General features: G+C 39.7%; 1 protein-coding gene and 1 long non-coding RNA gene across 2 annotated transcripts in view; one reads left to right on the plus strand and one right to left on the minus strand.

Annotated features, from left to right (window-relative positions):
- SPTLC3 (serine palmitoyltransferase long chain base subunit 3) overlaps window positions 1–15,353 on the plus strand; it is a 130,962-nt gene that overhangs the window by 9,806 nt on the left and 105,803 nt on the right. The gene's annotated exons all lie outside the window — the stretch shown is intronic.
- Window positions 336–15,353, minus strand: part of LOC123384373 — a 37,376-nt gene continuing 22,358 nt past the window's right edge. The window contains exons 2-5 of the long non-coding RNA XR_006595384.1: window positions 6,568–7,010; window positions 4,696–4,732; window positions 3,305–3,371; window positions 336–633 (exon numbers count right to left, since the gene is read on the minus strand). This is a non-coding gene — a long non-coding RNA (uncharacterized LOC123384373). The remainder of the gene's footprint in view (window positions 634–3,304; window positions 3,372–4,695; window positions 4,733–6,567; window positions 7,011–15,353) is intronic.

Below are 15,353 nucleotides of genomic sequence, written 5' to 3' on the forward strand. Positions count from 1 at the left end.
GATTGTGTATGTGTGTGTGTATCTATGTCATTTCCAACCACCTACTTTCCACTTGGATCATCAAAAGGCACCTCCAACTTACCATGTCCAAAACTGAGTTCCTGAGACTCCCACCCTCCACCTTCAAACCTGTTCCCTTATAGTCTTTCCCATCCCAGTAAATGGTAACTCTGCCCTTCCAGTGGCTGAAACCCAAAGCCCTAGCATCACTCATGACTTTTCTCTTTCACTTGCCATTCAATCAGTGAGCAAATACATGATCCGACTTCTACAATATAGCCAGAATCTACTTCTCACCTCTCCACAGCAACTACCCTAGTTCAGCCACCATTATTTCTTACCCAGATTGTTGTAGGAGGCTCATCTCTTCTCTCTGTGCCCCAGTTATCTATTGTTGCATAATCATCCATCCCAACACATAGTGACATTAAACAATAGTCATTTTATTATACTCATGGATTCTACTGGTCAAGAATTCAGAAATTACACAACGGGACATCTCTTTCCTGTTCCATGATGTCTGGGCCCTCAATTGGGATGACTCTACTGGCTGGATCTGGAATAGCTGGGCCAGAAAGATTTGTCTCCAATATGGCTTCTTCACTCCCATGTCTGACATTTGGGCTGGAATGGCTGAAAAAAAGGACAAGAAGGAATTGCCTATGTGGTCTCACTGGCAGGGAGGGCTTTAAGAGTGTTTTGTAGTAAATGGAGTAGAAATCTCATGGCCTTTTATAACCTAGCCTCAGAGTTCGGTTTCACTACCACCCTACTCGATAGGTTGAAATAGTCACAAACAAGCCCACCTGGTCCAAGGGCCCCCCCTCCCCAACCAATTCTCAATGGGAAGAATATCAAAGAATTCATGGACATATTTTAAAACTACCATAGTCTGCTTCTGCCTCTCCCTTCTCTTCTACTACCACCAGCAAGACTGTTCTCAATAGAGCAGCCAGAGGGGTCTTGTTTAAATGAAATCCAGAGATGTCACTCTTCTGCCCAATCCTTTCCATGGCTGAAATTTTACTCTAAAATAAAAGCCAAAATCCTTAAAATGACCATAAGAGCCTATGGCTTGGTCATCTCTGACTCACCTCATGCTTCTTTTCCCTGTACTTAATCTTTTCCAGCCACGCTGGAGCAAACAGGCCATGCATCTTCCCATGTGGGACATTCACACCTCCTCTCCCATATGCACTTCCCAGATGTACACATGCCTGCACCTTCCCTACCCTCAAGTCCTCACTCAAATGTTACCTTCTTTGTGAGATGTAAGCTCACAACTCTATCTAAAAAATTGCAAACTTTGGGGCGCCTGGGTGGCTCAGTCGGTTAAGCGTCTGACTTCAGCTCAGGTCACGATCTCGCGGTCCGTGAGTTCGAGACCCGTGTCGGGCTCTGGGCTGATGGCTCAGGGCCTGGAGCCTGTTTCCGATTCTGTGTCTCCCTCTCTCTCTGTCCCTCCCCCATTCATGCTCTGTCTCTCTCTGTCTCAAAAATAAAAATAAACTTAAAAAAAAATTGCAAACCTTCTCACCTCCTCCCTTCCCTTCCTGATTGTTTTCTTTAGTCCTTAACACTGTCCACACACACACACACACACACACACACGCACACATACATACATGCATGGCCTGCACACAGACGTACATACTAACTGATTTCCTGTCTCTTGTCTGCCTCAACATCTCGCATGTAAATACCATGTGGGCAGAGATTTCTGTCTTATTCATAACTACACCCCCAGCACTTAGATCAGAGCCTGTAGGTGCTCAAAGATATTTGTGGAATGAGTAAAGACCACCTATTTGTGCTAATCTACTGTTAGTAAGAACTCTCATTTCAGCTTATTTTGTTTGTTATTTAAATTGCCTTTGCTGTTCATATGCCTAGTTCTTTAAAAGATGGGGAAAGCTCCACTTATGTGACACACAGGCTTCTTTGTAAATTTCAAAGTGTAAACCTCTTACTAATTAATTTACAGGTTTCCTAACCTTTGATGGAGAACATGACTACCATTTACTGTTCTCTTTTTGAAAATCACCGAATCACTAGATTATTTTATACGACCAGGTAGCTACATGCTTTTATACTGATATCTGGATATTACATATACACTGAGCCTGGGGTCAGGGAGCATGCTTTAAGCAAGTGGAATTTTTTGAAGGAAATGAAAACAGAAACTAAGTATTATTGACCCATCCTGATTCTTGCTACCTCTTAGTAGGAGATGAAATTTACCTGGGTTAGAGAGAAAATGACAAATACCTCAGGGTGTATAAGCCTGTCATCTGGTTTTAATAAAACTCTGCATTCTTAGAGTTGAATGTCAAAAACAATCTGTATAATCTGTTCTCCCACTAATGTCCCTGTATATGAGATGACTTTTTAAATTTCATTTAACAAACTTTTCCATCACACTACATGCTAAGAACCTTACAAATACCTTATGAGTCTAATACTCTTACTCTATCCCATTTTTTTAGATGAGTCAACTGATCATACAAAAATTAAGTGAACTTGCCTAAGATTAAACTTCTAGTTAGTAGTGCAGACTGGCCCCAGGTGCTTTTTTCACTAGAAAAATAATTTCCTTTTTCTCAAATGTCTTATTGTGAATATTTATAAAATCACATAAAAATTAAAAGAGTTCTACTATAAATACTCATATACCTAGATTCTATAATTAACATTTTACTATATTTGTTTATTACATGACTATCCATCAATCCATCCATCTATCAATTCTCAAGTTTTATGCATTTCAAAGAAAGATGTAGAATCAGTACACTTCATCCTAAACCCTTTTGCATGTATACCATGTGGCTTCAATATTTGTCTATAGCTATTTCCCCCTCTTCTTTGAGGTAAAATCTATATACTATGAAATGTACAAATCTAAATTACACCACTTAGTGAATTTTGACCTACACTGCCTTTTGATTGTTTTTATTAGAAAACGTTTCATAATATAGTTTTGACTGTGGAAAGATGTTATAAAACTGTCCCTTTAACATTGGTGAGTTTAATCTCTGGATAAAATATAACCAAAGTAAATGAGAATCCATCCATCTGGTATGCAGCACGCAAAGGAAAATTGCAGGGGCGCTTTGGCCATGAAGGAAGATGGGTGATTTATTGGTGTGGTGTCACCCAGTAGAACAAGGAGCTAATGCTCAAAAACCCCAAACTCCTCGCTGGCTTACAAGTCAGGGTTCTTAAGGGCAAAATTTGGGGCAGGGGTCTTCTGAGAAGGTGGATGTCTTTGACCCGAGGCCCATGAAGTCATGGTAACAGATGTTACCTAGTTGTTTCTGATGCCCCTCTGTCTGGTCACACGGAGGTCTGTTCCCTCTTAAAAGACGTGGAATCTGAAACAAACAAAAAAACAAACAAAAAACCAACTTTCTTCCTTGTGTTGGATATTCCATTAGGTATATCTTATGCCTCTTTGTTCAGGATAGTGCTGCCTGTATGTGCTCAAGCTAACTACTTGAACATGCATAAGCTTTTGTGGGGTTGTATTTCTATATGTTCCTTTGAATGATAAAGAAGCATTCCTGTCTCTTGGGTCTGGGTCTACATGTTCCCTAACCAGTCCATTCATGTGTGGGCACAATATCACCCCTATGTTCATTCCTCCAGTTGAACTACCAAGATGGATGCTGGCTTAAAAAAGAAGTGAGTAATGTGTAAATTGGCATCTCATTAATTAAAGGAAAGGCTAACAGAAGGCTGTCTAGAGAAACTCCCCTGTTGTACATACACAGAGAATTCCAAAGGTATCAAGAGCAATTTTCTGTTTTTGACCTTAGTATAATCCATCTGGCAGAAAGAGGATTTAGTTTAGAAATTCCTACAATTCCACTCCATCCCTTGTCTTCTTATAGATGGAGGAATGAAGGTCAACAAAGCTAAGTAATTACCTCCAAAGTCACACCAACGTGAGGACCCTGCCCACCACACACTGTTAAACAAATACGGACCACAGTATTTGATGACTCTGAGTGGTATCTGCTATTTCAAGTTCTCTAGCCTCCATCTTAAAATTGATATTACAAAATTGCGTTTGTCTCATGTAGGAAGTAAAGGTGTCTCCTTTCCTGTTTTCCAAAATAAAAGCCACACTTGGAAAGCTTATTTTTTTGCAGATATCTGAGAACACCATGTCAGAGAAATCAATATTAACTAGAGTGAATGACTGCTACCACACATGAGGTTTATGCTTTTCGGCCCTACCATGTGTTTATGCTTTTGAAATAGTATTGTGAGTCCTCACAATAGGCTTTCAAATTTCACATATAAGGATTCAAGGTTTGAAGAGATCAGACAATCACTCACTTGTCTGGTAAGTAGTGGAACCAGGATCATCTGATTCCTAACATCACATAACCTGTTGCCACACCCCACAGCCTGGCTGCCCTAATAAGCTGAATCATCACATAGAGACTGGGAGTAGGGCTTCCCATTGGCACTGTGTAGGCTTGAATTCCAGCTTCATGTTTGTAGATCTGTGACCTTGGACAAGTGGCATGATCCCTCTGTGCCTCAGTTTCCCCATCTGGAAATGAGGTCCAATTGCCCACAGTAGTAAATGGCTTGACAGCACACTCTTCACTGGTTTCCTTCCCTTCACTGTCCCATCCCCCTCTCTACCAGTGCTTCCTGGGGTCACCTTCTAAATAAGCAACTTACATTTGAATCCTTTACTCAGGGTCTGCTTCAGGGGAACCTGAAATTAAGACAATGATTTCTTAAAAACTTAGCCAATTCTTTGTCTTTTTAACCTTCAGCTACCCAGATCCTTATCACTGTACAATCATCTGTATCCAAGATCTTATTGGACCCTCACATCAATGCTGTGAAGTAGACAGAATGACTGTTACTGGCCCACTATAGGGATGAAAAAACAAGGGCTCAGAAAAATAATAATGAGACCAAAGCCACATGGATGATGGGGACAGAGCTGAACAACAGTCCCAGACATTCTGACCTGAAAGTTCAATAATGTCTCAAAGGACTGATCCAGCCCTAATATAGTGCATACAACTCCATCAACTGCTCCTTGCAAGAACACGTGGGAAATGAAAAAAATCAGGGCATATGTCCTTCAGTAGTTTAATTCACAAGAAAAAAAGTGCTGTAAACTTTGGGGGCCACTTTTAATAAATTTTTTTAAGAAGTCCTTGAAATTCTGAAAGCCTTGAAAAAATGTTAATTTCTACCTTAGATATCCATAGTTGGGCAGCAAAGTGATTTTACATGGTACATCAGATAGCACAACTTCCTATAAATCTTTCTTTTAAAATCATTTCCTTTGTCTTCACATCTTTATGTTATATAGCATGTGTATTCTTCAAAAGTACCTTCTTCTGAGCCCTTTATCAACCTCAACTTCATTTTCAAGCATTTCATACCATGAGCACTTTCTTGTAGTCTAGTTGTGTCTTAGCTCCTTTTCTGAGTTTGTCCAAGGCAATGACATTGACATGGTAGGAGCTCTTGGGCTCTTTACATGGCATGTTTCTCAGTTACCTACTTGATAATTATTCTTAAAGAAACTAGGCTCCAGATTGTCTCAAACAGTTGAATAATATTAGAAGAACTGATCTCAGATCTCAGAGAAGCATGTTATCTCATTTTCTAGATCTTATTGACACATTTCTCAATAGGCTACTGAGACTCAAATAAGTGTCATCACTTGCCCAAGACCTCAAAATGGCCAATCCAGAGCAAGACACACCTCTGTCCACTTCCAGTTTCTAGCACCTCTACACAACACTGCGTTTCACATCATAGAACCAAAAACAAACTCCATAGAAGCTCTTGGCACTAACACCGTTTGCCAACTCTTGCAAATAATTTGGGGCACCAGGGAAAATCCCACAACTGATATACCTCAGGATTTGGTTTGTTAATTTATGCAAGAGGTTCTGGCATTTTCTTTAAGGGGCCATGCTTGCCATTGGTCAATTCTTTTCCTTTCTTTTTTTAAAAAGTAAACTCTATGCCCAACATGGGGTTCAAACTCATGACCCCAAGATTAATTGCATGCTCTCCAGACTGAGCCAGCCAGGTGCCCCACCACTGATCAGTCCTTAGCAAGATCACTGAATCAGGAGCCTACAGACTGAAAACAGAACTATTCCACATGGTGGTCTGAGAAAATGACTTAAAGTCTGAAAAAAGCAGGTCATGAACACAGTGGGTTTTTGTTGTTGTTGTTGTTGTTGTTGTTATTGTTAAGTGTAAACAATCTTTATACCAACCAAAGGACTCAGGCCTCACACCAATTCACTACTTAGGGCTCAGAAACTATGATATGGCTAAAAATGCCTGAATCTACTTAATTAGTTGATTCAAGAGTACAGATAAAAACTAGCCAAGATTAGCCTTGCTCTTGGGGAAGTTACTTTTTTCTACATTATATGTCACATGGTAAGAAAAATTAATCAGGTAATTATAGCTATGACCATGGCTATTATCATATTTTTTGAAAACAATGAAATAAGTTGTTTATGACACCATATTCTTGGTGAATTTGTTGTTTGGAGACAGGATACTTACTTTTCCACAGAGCAAAAGGTTTTCATGGAAACTAAAATGGTATGTGCTGTCTTCCATGCAAACAAAAGATTTCAGCCAGGAAATCCATATACTTTCAACTAACCATTATCTCTTTAAGGACATGTTCTGTCTTCAAAGACAAGCAAAAGGTAAACTGTGTTATAGGTTCCAGACTGCTCTTGACATGCATAAAATGTGTGGTTTTATAGGGTGACAGGCAAAGAAAGGGAGGAGAAAAGCAAGGAGAATAGGTATGTGTAACCATGAACCAAATACTAATAAACACATAGAGAAGGAACAGCAACTGAATCCTTAGCAAGTTTTTTTATTTCTAGATGACAGGGCCTTCTGCTTCTTCATGGTACTGAATGTCAGGCACAGTTTGGTCTAGCTTCACAGGACAGGAAGTTTTGGGTGCAGTTCAAATATGTAGTTCAGCATCACTGAGGTACAAAAGAAAACTAGATTCAATTTGCTTCAAAGAGAAAAACCATTGTTTGTAATCCAAGTTCAGTCCACTGAACTCAGCCAAATGACTCCCAGAACCACACTTTGTGCCCTTCCAAAAGCCCCACCCTTGTTATAACTCACCTATGAGTCACTGGCTGCCTGGCATGGTAAAGAAATACCACAGTGCACACCTCACCTGGTGTCAAAGCACACCTGTGTTGTCGGTTCATTCCCATGCAGTTTAAGTGACTCTTTCCTTTTTGGTTTTTGATAAATTCAAAATTTCAAAATCAACTGAATAAGTTTGCTTCATTAAATCTTCCACGCTGGATGTGGGAAAGACTTTAAAATTACCAACCACATGACCACAAATCCCTGTGAATCACTGAATGTGGGTGCTCCTAAAGATCCATTCTTCACCCAGCTTCCAAGGGCCCTTTGGAAAACACATATCTGATCAGGTTCTTTTTTTTTTTTTAATGTTTTATTTTAGTTTTGAGAGAGACAGACAGACAGAGCATGAGTGGAGGAGGGACAGAGAGGGAGACACAGAATCTGAAGCAGGCTCCAGGCTCTGAACTGTCAGCATAGAGCCTGACACAGGGCTCAAACCCACAAACCATGAGATCATGACCTGAGCCAAAGTCGGATGCTTAACTGACTGAGCCACCCAGGTGCCCCTGATCAGGTTCTTAAGCCATGGTTTTCTTCAACTCCTCAGTGGCTACCTTGTTAGGATCAAGGCTGCAGTGCTAAACTCTGTTTTTAAGCTCTACATAACCTCCCTGGGCAATTTATTCATTCATTCATTCATTCATTCATTCATTCATTCATTCATCAAATATTTATTGGATATCTACTACATATCAGATGTCATTCTAGGCACTGGTGTGCTAGCAGCAGACACAATGGATAGAGTTCCCCTCCCAGAAATGACAGTTACCCATGCCTGTCCCCTCACTGTGCTGTCTATGCCTGCCAAACACACCCCACCCCCCAGTTCTTCAGGCCCTTTCTTCTGCTGGGTAAATGGTGCCTGGTAAACTCCTACTGATTATTCAGATCTCATTTTAAACACTGTATTCTTTAGGAAGGCCTTTCTTTTTTCCCTGAACTAGGTCAGATCCCTAGTCTGTCCATGCCACAGCACTCATTTATTCAGCATTTCCCTTTTGGTAAGTATTTGTTCTGTATTGATATTTCCATCTAGACCAGGGGTTCCCAAAGTTTTCTGTAAAGGGCCAGATAGTAAATATTTTTCAGCTCTGTGGGCCATGCAGTCTCTGTCACAACTACTTAAGTCTGCCGTTATGGTATGAAAGCAGCCATAGACAATATATAAACAAATGGGTATAGCTGTGTTCCAATAAAACTTTATTTATAAAAGTAGTTGGTGGGCCTGATATGACCTATAGGCCACAATTGGCCAATCTCTGAACAACCGAATTTCTTTTGGTGATGGAAATGTTGTATATCTGCTCCCTTCCATAAGGTAGCCATTAGCCACATGGAACATTTGAAATGTGACTAGTGCAACTGAGGATCTAAATCTCTAAATTTATTTAATTTTAATTATTTAATTTTAAATGTAAATAGCCACGTGTGGCTAGAGATTATTGTATTGGACAGCACACATATAGACCATGAGGTCAGGGGCTGTGACCCTCTTGGTCACCACGATGTCACCTGAACCTAGCTCAGCAGCATTTGTTGAATGAATGAATGAACAAATGTATAAATGTATAAATGTATAAGTACGGGATGACTTATCAGACTCCCTTTTTGCTTTTTCCCACTGCTACACACTTGATTAGATGCTGCTACTGAATACTTCTTTCTTTCTAGTCCTGAAATATCATGTTTTTCTATGCATATTTTATTTCCCCATTAGCCTGTGAACTCTATGAAGATGGGCTATAAGAGAGACTCCCTGAATGGTACTCCAAGTACAGGTACATGCACATGGTAGCAGCCTTCCCACAGAGTGTTTGCAGCTACTGGTACTTACCTGGAAAGATAAAAAATTCAGTCCTATAGCTATTTTATTTCTGAAATATGTTCCAAAGATCCTGTATCAAAGGTCTAACTTCAAGCTTCTCTTCTTCAATCTTGCTATTGTAAAGTTGAAAAATTCAACTTTGCCCTGACCTGTCCTGCCTTATAACCTTGGGAAAATTGCTTAATTTCCCCATAATTGCTGTATGTCTCTATTATTAAGTAAAGATAATTTTAATTCTACTACAGTTATCCACCACCTCCCTCTTAAGAATCTCATGTAAATAAATAAGATCATGGCCACAAAATCTTTGAGCACCTCAGAGAGAGGCACTCTTCTTACATGACACATAACTGATCAAGAAGATAATAGATGGTAGTGATTCTCAGTGATATTAAATCACTGGTACATTGTTTTCTTTGGTTTATCAGGATAACTTAATAAAAGCTCTGTGTTCTTCAAGTAAGCCAGCTGGTTGTAAATAGTATCAGAAGAATGCAATCACTGCAGTTTGGTGAAGAATAGCCATTTTGTTCCTAGTTAAATTATGTCAAATTGACTTTAGAGCCTCCTCTCCAGCTGTCATCCCAGGTTAGATCTGGGGATCCTCCAAGTTTTTCTGCGTTGTGTTCCTCCTGCAGTTCTGATAAACAGGCATCCCAGTGAAGGCACACCTTTCTTTCACTGCTATCTGAAACAGAAAGTCTAGGTTACCTTGCCGTAGAAGGCTCATTCAATTCCAGTGGGTGCCATACATCTCATCTCTAAGTAGGTAACACAAGAGGTCCAGCCAGAGGTCTGTGCAAGATTCTATTCCTCTCATTTCCACCCACCAGCAAATGCCCATGCTAGTCCTCCTATCCCAGAAGGCCTTCCTCTCCTCTCCCAGCCTTTCCCAATGTTAGTGCTCTCGGTCTCTCTCTCTTTTGCTCTCTCTCTCATTTCACTCATCTCTACAGCAGATATTCACTGGGCACTCTGCTAGGGACTCTTTACACCCTTCCAAGCAATCCTCCCTTTTCTTTGAGCCCTTCATTTCCCAATCTGGGCGTACCCTCTGGAAGCCTATGGCTGTCTTCATGAGCTGCCCTGACTGACAGGCTACCTTCTCAGGTGGTGAAAGGGAAAAGCCAAGACAATGGAAAACAAACTTAACCTCACAAGAATAGAACTTGTTCATTGCTAGAAAAAAGGATTGGAGTAGTTAATATATAAAAATCTTATCCCCTGAAAAAGTTCCATGTTTATAATCTTGTCTTTCTGACTTCTGTGGTCACTGAAGCCTAAATCAGGTAACATCCTTTTTCCCATCATGAACTGCCTAACATACAGAGATGCTCAATAAATCAAGAATTGAATCTTTGACTCAGTGAATTTTCTGGCATAAGCTTCCCCAGATTTAAATTTGAATTTTAGTCAGTCCAGATGGGTCCTGATACACACGTTTCCTCAGGGGATGACTCAGTTCTTAGACTTCTCTCAAATACATCTAAGCAAGGGTTGGAAACAACAACAACAACAACAAAATTTAAAAGAATTCCTATAGTATAAGACTAGATGTTATAATAAATGAGCCACCAATTCTCAATGACATAACCTAATAGAAGTTTATTTCTCATTTGTAGTAAGTCTAATTGATAGTGATATGAAACTGGAGGAGGAGGAGGTTGTGAGGACTCTGCCCACGTAGTTATTCAGGGAACCAGGCTAACAAAAGTTCTGCAATCTTCAATATGTGGCTTCAGGGTCACTTTGGCTATCACCATTCAGAGGGCAGTAGGGGAAAGAGAAAGACCATGGACCATGAGATAGACTTTTTTATGGGCCAAGCATGGAAGTGGCCATTTCACATTGGCCATCACTCAGTCACATGGGGGTGGGATATGAGAAATGTAGCCCAGCTGGGAGGAAGAGGAAAGAGAAATGGGTTTGGTGAACAGCCAGCCTTTGCCACACTGGACAAACAACGGGGTTAAAATATTTGAAATATTTGAAAGGCCTGAGTGCAAGATAATGAAAGCTATTGTTTTTGCAAGTGATCCTTTATTTTCTGTCCTTTTATTAAATGACTTCTCTTTTAAAAATATTATTGTAATATGATGGAGTGAGTATAATGACAGTGTTATGCAGTGAGTACATCGATGCTGGATCTTTTTACAAAGTGAAGCAGCCAGAGCTGGGCCTCAAACTTTGGACAAAGGGTATATATGTATGTGGAGTGGAGATCAGGGAGAGTGGCAGCAGAGGGCAAGTAGGGAAAAGAGTAAGAACTGAAGAAATCACAGGAAAGTAGCCTCATGAGAAAAGATTTGGAGGGGATAAAAATCAAGCTGTGAATGAAAGTTTAATGTTGCTGAATCAAATCAGAGAACTTGAGGCAGGTCATTTCTCTGCTAAGACACTTAGCTTCATGCTAGAAACCACCACTTCCTAGAGAGAATTTTTGTCATGGCTTAGGTAGATTTGCATGAAAGGCAAAAAATACATTTGATACATGTGCTGCATTTCCCAAAGTTAAATGGTTTTTCACTTCGTTATTTTGATATCATTCAATAAGCTGATTCAATCAGTGAGTTTTAGTCAGCACCTACCATGGGAAGCTGTGTGCTAGCAATAGGGAAGAACATTGAAGGATGAGAAAGATGGCTCTTATATTCTAACTTTTACAGACTTTCAATACCTAAGAGACACAGAGGTATGTAGCCTTTCCAAAACCCTTTTTGTTAATGGCCATCTATCGGGAGCACTTTGGAAATACTGCTATAAATGGACTTTATAGCTAAGTTACCTAAGCCGCTGAAAATTTGAAGAGTCAGGATGGAATAAGGAGACCATCCAGGGAGTGATTGCAGTGGTCCAGGAGAAAGGTTGATGAGCATCTTGCCTGATGCTTTCAGTTCTATATTGGGGATCTTTCTCTCTATCCATTCTTACTGCCCTTATCCTTCCTGCATTCATCTTTCAAGCCCTTGGTCAACTGTGTTCTCATTCATGAAGCCTCTCCTACCTCTTCCAGCCAGGGCTAGATACATCTTTCTCTCAGTTCCCACAGTACCCTGAAAATCTCCCTGTGTTAACATCTGTCAACCTGTAGTCTATCTGTGGGCACATCCGGTCTCCTGTCAGAGTATTTGGTAACACAGGCACTTAATAAGGCTTGGTTTAGTGTTGAAATAGGAGAAAACAACAATAACAAAATCTTTTAGGTAGACTGGATGCTTGATGAGTTTTAAGACTGTATAAAAATAATTTTAACCTAAGTTGTCATATGTTAGTGTATCTCAGTGGTTTGAATAATTTTTGTTGATTGAGCAACTCAGTTTCTTTAACTCTAGCCACCCTCCTGGAATACCCTAGATAAGAGGTTTCCACTTGGCTCTATCATGTAGAACATCTTAATCTAGGGGTTGCCAGTAGTTAATGATTAATTATACCTGGTGTCTTAAAAATCAGAAATAAAATTATTAGTAAGGCGCTTACTCCCAAATTGAACATGACTATCTACATATAGAATCAAATGGCATACTCTAAGCAGAAGTGTCTCACTTATTTGTAATGAGATGTTAGGACATAGACTAAACTGGGACATATGAGTTTTATAAAGCATCTCTAAACATTTAATCTGCCAAACACATAATATAAGGCTGTGGTTAATGTACTTATTTCTTGATATACCCAAACAACTTTCAGGTATAAAGCACTTTCCAAACAAGGTAGAATTGTGTACTCTCATCATTTCTGTATCATTCTGCTTTCATGAGCTTTGGGGCTATATCATTCATATAATTGACATTCCAAAGTATTTTAGAAGAGAAATAAATGGCAACTTTGGAATTAATAAGACGCTCAAATATTTTAGAGTAAAAGTAAAAGGATTCTACTGAAGAAGGAACTGCTTTAAATTTTACTACCTTAGGGATGATAATTTTTTTTAAAAAGAAAAAAAAAATATATATATATACATACATACACACACACACACTAGCAGTAAGCAAATATTTCTTCATCTGCTGTGTGTCCTTAAGACCATTTCCAGGTATTTTAAATGGTTGTATTTTTATAATTTTTATGAGTTATGCTTGTTTTACTGCTAAGACAGATTATGGAAGCTCTTCACAGCAACACTGTGGAAATAGTCTCGCCTTCCATAAATTTTTAACCATTTCCCATATTTGAGTACAACATCATCTCTAGAATTATCTCTTATTCCATATCATTCACAGTGGTTCTGTTTCTCTGCTCAAAACTTAGCTATTACAATGTAGGTAGACACTCATTCCTAAAAATGCAGTATCCTTGGAAGTTTGTGTTCTACCTAGGAGACCTCGCAGGACTATCTACCCAACTCTCATAATGTGGGAAATTCTGCATACATCCTGTTTCAAAAAAGAAGATGGCCCTCTTCTTTATCTCCAGTGCTAGAAGTTCCCTTCAGCATTTTGTTATCCCAAAGACTGTCTTATTCCCAAACTTCCTACCCTCCTAGTGACCAAAACCTGACAGCCTCTTCATCCTCATCTTGGCTTTTCTTTCCATGGACCAACACAGCAGTATAATGGAATGTGCCAAATTCCGTGGACTGCCTCAGTCTGAAAACAAAAGCTCGCTTCTGAGTGGGTGCTTAATCTACAGAATTAACTTGATTCCAGATTTGCTCATCCCTTTTTATCCCACTCTAAGGACCTAGAGCAAAACAAAAGCCTGCAGCATGTTTTTTTTTTCTTTCTTTCCAAAATTCTGAGGAGGTTGCGTAGGGGATGCTACTGAGACCTTCAGTGTCATTCTGGTCAAGATAGTCACATGTGCTCTTCTGCCCATCCCCCTCAGGGGCCCTGTTCTGAGAATTATACTATCTCTTCCCTTTATCTCCAGTTATCCTTAATCTATTGGGTAATTTCTTAAATTCCTAAATATGCTGTTTCTTTATTCCCAAAGAAGTAGCTCCCCTTACTATTAGTACTCAATGCCACCACTTCCTGTCTGTCCCACCCCTTCACCAGCACGCCACATATGCAATGGTCTTCCTCAGCTCCAGTGTCCCAACTCCCCTCTTCTCCTCCCTCTTGAACCTCCCACATTTGCTGTCTCCTGGAAGATTCTCCTCCTCCCACTTCTCCCTGTGTAGAAGTACTGGCCAGGGCTCTATGCATATTCTTTCCCTTTTTTCCTAAATGTTTTAGTCTAACAGTTTCATCTCTCTTCTCTATTCAGATTTCATGAAAATCGTTAACATTTCATGAGTACTTACTCTGCAGCAGGTACTTTGCATATATTATCTCATTTAATTTTCAAAACAACTTCATTAGCTCCATTGTACACTTGGGGAATTTGAGGACAAGAGAAATTAAGGAACTTGAACAAGGTCATCCAGTCAGCAAATGAAAGTACCAGGATTTGAACCCTGGCAGTCTCATGGCTGTCCAAGGGCTGTCCACCATTAAGCTCTTCAAGACTGGGCTCAAATTCCACCTCTTTAAGGAAGCCATCCCTGATTCCCCCTGTATGATATGGTCCCTCCATTTGTGGCATCTTTATGACATTTACTTTTTGTTTTATGTTGTGGTCGTTTTTGTTCACTCCCTTTCCTGTCCTCACCCCACCTCCCACCTACACCATAACATTAACAATTCTGGGAGAAAGTGACTGTATTTATTGAGTTCATATTCCCTCTGATGTTAACCTAGAACTGTCTACAATAGGCAGCCAACAAAAGACCTGCTACTTTGAATGGAAGACTAGTCATCTGTGAAAGTGGGTCCTCCCAGCATGCCCCAACACCCTGTTTATTTCCAGATGTGACAGGAATTCAGGGTGAACAAACCTCAGGGTGTCACAATGTCCCAAATGAGCAGGTGCTCTGGGCCAGGTGGCTCAGGATCTATTTCTTTTCAAGGCTATGAAGGAAAAGTTAGAACAGAGAAGTAAAGCACATTACAGATTACCATGCTGTGTCAGTATTTGGCCAGCAAATTTATTAAGCAATATTTTAATGCTTCATTTACTTTGAAAAGACAAAATCTCATATTTCAGAATAACTATCCAACCCCAGATTGAGAAAGCTTTCCCAAGAGCTATGATGGACTTCAATTTTAAATAAAGGGATATAGTAAATGAGTTGCTTTCCATCTGTTTAGACCTATATATTTCCATGTGACTTTGTTCTCCATCAAGATATCTCATTTTCTCCCTGCCAAATAAAATTACATTAAATTAAATTAAAATAAATAAATCAAGTTATATGAGAGAAAATAAAGTTGATATTGGTTGGAGCTGATGGGCATTGTTGAAAATTTCTTCTTTATGTTATAACTTTCTTCCAGAACAAGTCACAGGGGCAAAA

The sequence above is a fragment of the Felis catus genome, chromosome A3, assembly GCF_018350175.1.
Source record: "Felis catus isolate Fca126 chromosome A3, F.catus_Fca126_mat1.0, whole genome shotgun sequence".
Classification (NCBI taxonomy): Eukaryota; Metazoa; Chordata; class Mammalia; order Carnivora; family Felidae; genus Felis; species Felis catus.